Genomic DNA, 7,049 nt, shown 5'->3' with positions numbered 1-7,049 from the left:
ATGACAGTGTCATATGAACATATGACAAATGAACATATGACACTGTCATGAACACATGACACAACACATGACGCTGTCATGAACACGTGACACAGTCACTGTCATGTGTTCATGACTGTGTCATATGAACACGTGACACTGTCATGAACACATGACACTGTCAAATGAACACATGACACAGTCACAGTCATGAACACATGACTGTCATGAACACGTGACACTGTCAAATGAACACATGACACTGTCACAGTCATGAACACATGACACAGTCACAGTCATGAACATATGGCACTGTCATGAACACGTGACACTGTCATGAACACGACACTGTCACTGTCATTAACACATGACACAGTCACAGTCATGAACACATGACACTGTCAAATGAACACATGACACTGTCACAGTCATGAACACATGACACAGTCACAGTCATGAACATATGACTGTCATGACTGTGACAGTGTCATGTGTTCATGACAGTGCCATGTGTTGCGTCATGTGTTCATGACTGTGACACGTGTTCATGACAGTGTCATGTGTTCATGACAGTGCCATGTGTTGTGTCATGTGTCATGTCACTCTTATGTAGCTACCTTCAAGTAAAGAGCAACCGAACTAAATTACACACACAACACAAGAACAAAAAAACACACTGCCCAAACTATTGCTTTTAATTTCTCTTTTTCATTTTTTCTTTCTTTAAAAAGGGTGCAATTTTGTCGTTTATCTTACACACAACACAGCCAAAAGTCGCTGATTAGATGCTATAGGCTGTTTCACAAGGTTTTTGTGACACTTCAAAAAATGTCCGTGCAATTATTATTATTATTTTTTAATTCCCTTCGCTCTTTTTAAGCCCTGGAAGCTGTATTTTTTTTATTATATGAAATACTTTTTCCACTATTGTCATTTATTTCATATTTAGTGCAGATAATTAAGGAAGTAATGCCCAACGCATGGCTAAAGGGTAGGCAAGAACAGAGAGACAAAACAAACATGTCACACTAGGGGCCCTGTTTTAACGATCTGAGAGTCACGGCGTGAAGCGCCTGGTGCAGGTGTGTTTAGGGCGTGTCCTAATCCACTTCTGCTAGTTTGACGGCGGAAAAAAGGCTCCGTGCGCCGGGCGCATGGTTCTAAAGGGTTGACCTTAGTGTCTTCATTAATCAGAGGTGTGTTTTGGGCGTAACATGCAATAAACCAATCAGAGATCATCTCCCATTCCCTTTAAAAGCCAGGCGCGTTTGGACCTTGGAGCATTGCTGTTATGATGGAGGATCTGCACCGTAATATTTGTATTTGTAATCTTCTGCATGTGTGTGTGCTGCTGTGCGTCCCTGTGTGTGTAACAAGCATAGTGTGCACGTGCTGTGCACGAGCCTAGGAGCATTTTACTAATGCTCTGTTAAAATAACAATGAAATGCTGCGTTACTGACTTTAGACCAGGTTTTTGTTGGTCAATGGTGCCATCACTTCCCACTGCCTCAAGATAGCAATACGCCCAGAATGCACCTGAACACACCTCGCTGTAAGACCAGCACGCCCAGAATGTACCTGAACACACCTCCCTGTAACACCAGCACGCCCAGAATGCACCTGAACACACCTCCCTGTAAGACCAGCACGCCCAGAATGCACCTGAACACACCTCCCTGTAAGACCAGCACGCCCAGAATGCACCTGAACACACCTCCCCGTAAGACCAGCACGCCCAGAATGCACCTGAACACACCTCCCTGTAAGACCAGCACGCCCATGAGCCACAGATGGGCACAGGTGCATTTGCTATTTAAACGACGTGGGCGCTGGACGGTCTTAAACTAGCAAAGACACTTGCGTCGGGCTTTGCGCTGCGCCGCGTGCAAGATAGGGCCCCAAGAGGAAAACGCAGAACCCACACAAGTGGAACTACTAAACCATCGCAGCTGACGGAGTCACGCCGCCACTGTCCGACGGACTGAACACAGAACGGGTAAACAATTTATTCACTAAAACCTCTGCTGAAAGCAACACGTTCTCACTCCCATCGCGTAACGTATGGACGCTTGGTCAGGTTGTTATAGACGCTAAAAGTCTCCTCTAGCATCAGATCTAAATGTGCTGGATTGGGACTATTGCCGTCACTTTGGACTAGGGATGCACCGAATCCAGGATTAGGCTTCGGCTGAATATTGGGTTTTTAGACGGGGTTCAGTTTCAGGCTCCTTTTAAAGCAACACTAGAGAACTTTTTCCGCTTCGGTCCCCCTACAGGTTGGAAGAGGAATTGTCCCATTATGTCTTATCGGAAGTACACATCAGCTACCCGATCTGGCAAACTTGCATAGTGCGGTTATAGCTGGTAGAGAGACGCAAAGCAAATGCAGAAGTGCCATTCACCCTGTTACGAGTTGACGAACCACTGGAACGATTTTGGGAACATTATTTTAAGGTACAAAAAGTGCTCTAGTGTTGCTTTTAACTACGAGGTTAATATGTTTTCGACCGGCGAGATGGACGGCTACAGTGAGTTGTTGAAAACCTTTCTTTTTAGTAAACTCTGTGAACACAACCAATGTTGTCAGTGCTGTGGTTAAGGTGTAGAGTCCCTGGTGATACTTGGAGCAAAGTCTCATGTTGTGTCTCAATAGCTATTTTGAGGCTAGCATCGTAGCGTCCCTAACACTCCCATTCAAAAGGCCATTTGACCCAAAAACAAAAATACGGTCAATCTTAAAGGTGGTGATTCCGTCCTAAATATGCTTTTGTACCAGAGTCAAGCGAACGCTTGACTCTGGTACATTCACAAAAAGACCCTAGGTTGCATTTCGGCGAGAGTTAGGCTTTAATACGTCGTCTTACAGTGCTGCGGAGCTGCTGCTCTGTCTGGTGCGTTGTACACACACTGAAGGGAGATTTTTGCATCGTATTTGACGCTGAGAGAAACTGACCAAGCGTCCGTATTTTAGGAGTTCGCTTCGGGCTGTGCCAGGGCAGGGCGTGTGGTTAAAATGTTGGACGTCATCAAAAATGTCTTTTCTGCGCGATGGAGAAGAAGTTTGACTTGTTTAAGGCTTTGCTTGTGACCAAAGAAATAAAATAACCTTTAGGAAAGAGAGACCCAAATGAAATATTTTGCGGCCGTCTGGTAGTTTATCAAAACTAGGTAGCAAGGAAGGAAGGAAAGAAGGAGGGAAGGAAGTAGGATTCCCCGAGCAACAGTTGCTCAGCTTGGCTGGAGCAACGCTGACGCTGCAGGGCTGGCTTCACCATTTTTAGGGACCGACCACGGAGCACGATGCCAGTCGAGTGCACGCTAACTTTGGTTGAAAGTAAAGAGAAAGAAAAACCAAACTAAATGTACAATGTAAGACAAAAGAAGTCTAAGTTATTATGTCCTCGTTATTCATTTCTGGCAACAAATAGGAGAACCAACCAAAAAAAAGGAAGTGTTTTTCAGAGATTGTAGCAACAGAAATAAAATAAATCATCCCATCAGACGAAGGATTATTATAAAATGTTATAATTGTAAGCTCCGTCTGGTTTATCAAGATACTGGTATCAGGACATTTTGTGAAATGAGTATGATGTGTTTTCTTGTCATCCCACACATTTATAATTCCAATGAACGTTTGCAAACAAACGTTGTAGCTGCTAAACTGAACTAAAGAGTTTAGACTACTAAACTTAGCTTAGCTTACATGACTCAGGATCCTACTTTAATGATATAAGCGCACGGCGTGAAGCGTCTGGTGCAGGTGTGTTTAGGGCGTCCAAATCCACTTTTGCTAGTTTGACGGCGGACAAAAGGGTCCGTGCACTGGGTGCCTGGTTCTAAAGGGTTGTACTTAGTGTCTTCATTAATCAGAGGTGTGTTTTGGGCGTAACATGCAATCAACCAATCAGAGGTCATCTCCCATTCCCTTTAAAAGCCAGGCGCGTTTGGACCTTGGAGCATTGCTGTTATGATGGAGGATTTGCACCGTAATATTTGTATTAGTAATCTTCTGCATGTGTGTGTGCTGCTGTGCGTCCCTGTGTGTGTAACAAGCATAGTGTGCACATGCTGTGCACGAGTCTAGGAGCATTTTACTAATGCTCTGTTAAAATAACAATGAAATGCTGCGTTATTGACTTTAGACTAGGTTTTTGTTGGTCAATGGTGCCATCACTTCTCGCTGCCTCAAGATAGCAAAACGCCCAGAATGCACCTGAACACACCTCCCTGTAAGACCAGCACACCCAGAATGCACCTGAACACTCCTCCCTGTAAGACCAGCACGCCCAGAATGCACCTGAAAACACCTCCCTGTAAGACCAGCTCTCCCAGAATGCACCTGAACACACCTCTCTGTAAGACCAGCATGCTCATGGGCCACAGATGGGCGCAGGTGCATTTGCTATAAACGACGTGGACGCTGGACGGTCTTAAAATAGCACAGACACTTGCGTCGGGCTTTGCGCCACGCCGGGTGCATAATATGTAAAGACTGGGGATCTTGCAGGGTCACACATTGCAAGACTCCAACTAGATTTGTTTTGAAAGATTTAACGAAGCTAGCTAGCTACCGCTAGAAGGTAACTTGAGTCAAAGTTTGCAGATTTTCTGATGCTGAGAGACACTGCCCAAGCGAGTTTTTTACGAGTTGGGAGTGAGAACGCGTTGGCATATTTAACTAGCATTTGGCTAGAAGATGGTGCTAATTTTGAACCTCCTCAAACCACTTTTAGCTGCTACACCAGACTGTAGGCTAACGTTATACCGCTAACGGTGGGTTCTCTTTCTCCTGTGAGTGTGGGGGAAGGTAGGGGGGTCTTGTGTTTATGTTTTATGCATGTTTACTATATGTTTATTGTGTGTTCATATGGGATATGTCGTCATTTTTATGTTCTCCCGACTGTCGGTAATGAATTTATCCCATAAGTTAATTTATTTGATTAGGACAATGCACATTAATCAACATTTCTGTAAATGCGCCAGTGTTAGCCACACAGCTAATTTTCAACTGTAGTCCTAGTTACCTAGCATGTCTTTATGGTGGGAGGGAACTGGAGCACCCGGGGAAACCCACGCAAACACGGGGAGAACATGCAAACTCCACACAGAAAGGCTCAGGCCCGTACTGGGGATCGAACTCTGCAGTGCACTAACCACTGAGCCACCGTGCCGCAATATATAGGAGACAATAAAGGCTTATCTTATCATTACTCATTTCACAAAATGTCACCGTGTTTTCGCCTGTTAGCAGGAACCTGGAGATGATGGACCTGATTTTAGCCGGTGTAGATTTCACCTGTGATGTCTCCGCTCAGAGCTGCAGGTAACTTGGGAGTGGTGGGGGGGGGGGGGGAGGGGCAGAAAGAAGTGCAGCGAAGGCCTTTAAAACCTCCTAAAACTGAGAGATTACCAGCTAGTAATTCTGGTAATCACAGCGTTCCATCTTCAGCTTTAAAGGTACACTGTGTAGTGTTTTCAGTATTTTATTAGCTAAAATCAATGTCTTCATTCATAAATATGTCCTCATTGGTGTAAAATGACCTCTGCCAATGATCTGACATATCCTCATAAGCGAAGAATATCTTATCTGTATTTCCATTGGACGGGCAAGTCCAAGGAGGCTTCCATGTCGTTCTATAATTACTGAGAGGGACATAGAGCACTAGCCGACCTGTCTAGCTAATCCACAACGCGTTTCCGTTCACAGCCAGCGTTACGTGACTGAAACCAGCTGAGACGGAGAAGGAGATCAGTGAGAAAGCCTGCACTGCCCTTTAGTTCATAATGGAGGATCATACTTATGCCGAGCGACAGGAGAAGGAATCCTCGTCGCCAAAAAAAGCGAAAATTGGAAGACATGTTGTCGTAGCTTCTTGGTACATAACGGCTACCGTAGTTGCGTAGTCGCATTTGAAAAAGCGAGGCGCTAGAGAGCACTATTTGTTTGAATGCAAAATACAATTTCACATTCCTACACAGTGTACCTTTAAGGCTTGCTCCAGTTACCTACAAAAACCTCAGGTTTGGAGGATGAATTAAGAAATAAAGAAAAGAGGACGAAAACAATGAAACAAGACTCTCCACATTGGGTCTCGTGCAACCTCTCAGGACTGGACCGTAGCTCAAGGCACATTGATGAGGAACAATTGTTTTCGTGCAATTTGATAACGTACGGATGAAAGAGGATGAAAAAAAACGTCTTGGAACAAAAAAAAAGCAGAATCGATTTTGTTCGAAGGAAAAAAAGGAAACGGGAGTTGGAAGGGAACTAGCCTGGTCCTACGACACTCTGGTACACTAGCCTGGTCCTACGAGACTCTGGGACACTAGCCTGGTCCTACGAGACTCTGGGACACTAGCCTGGTCCTACCAGACTCTGGTCCATTAGCCTGGTCCTACGAGACTCTGGGACACTAGCCTGGTCCTACGAGACTCTGGGACACTAGCCTGGTCCTACCAGACTCTGGGACACTAGCCTGGTCCTACCAGACTCTGGTCCATTAGCCTGGTCCTACCAGACTCTGGTACCCTAGCCTGGTCCTACCAGACTCTGGTCCATTAGCCTGGTCCTACCAGACTCTGGGACACTAGCCTGGTCCTACCAGACTCTGGTCCATTTCATTAGTCCAGAGAGTCTGGCCTCTCTCCATTGACAAGTGTTAACTTCCTTGAAGGCAGGTACTCTATTGAAGTTTAAAACTATTGGATCTGCCCAGAGCCACTCTGGATCTGCCATAACCAATCGCTAACGTTTGGTCGTGACTTCGGCTTAGCATCGTTAGCATTAGCCTTAGCCAACTCCTTCACCACTAACGGAGCGAGCTGGAAGATCAAACTGTTCCTGAACCTCGTGGGGAGGAGGGCCACAACATCATGGCCACCAACACAACTCAGCAAAGGTTGTTCTTGCTCGGGCTTTAACTTCTGGATATTCAGCAGCGTTGCCACAACGGACCGAATGGCTTCGCTTGCATCTTTCTTACAGAACTACAACACAAACTAGCGCACGACCTCAACGTCATCGTTCTCAGCCACTCCCTCTGTTCGCTGAGTGGACCGGTTAAAGATT

At 45.5% G+C, this 7,049-nt stretch overlaps 1 protein-coding gene across 1 annotated transcript in view; it reads right to left on the bottom strand.

Annotated features, from left to right (window-relative positions):
- Positions 1-2,766: 2,766 nt before the first annotated feature.
- LOC144514004 (nuclear factor 1 A-type-like) overlaps positions 2,767-7,049 on the bottom strand; it is a gene marked incomplete at its 5' end in the record, with an annotated part of 35,173 nt that continues 30,890 nt past the window's right edge. The window contains 1 exon segment of the mRNA XM_078245199.1: positions 2,767-7,049. This exon segment is cut by the window's right edge and continues 2,342 nt beyond it.

Source organism: Sander vitreus, unplaced genomic scaffold (assembly GCF_031162955.1).
Source record: "Sander vitreus isolate 19-12246 unplaced genomic scaffold, sanVit1 ctg408_0, whole genome shotgun sequence".
Lineage (NCBI taxonomy): Eukaryota > Metazoa > Chordata > Actinopteri > Perciformes > Percidae > Sander > Sander vitreus.
Note: the sequence above shows the minus strand (reverse complement) of the source record. Positions and strands in the feature narration are given on the sequence as shown.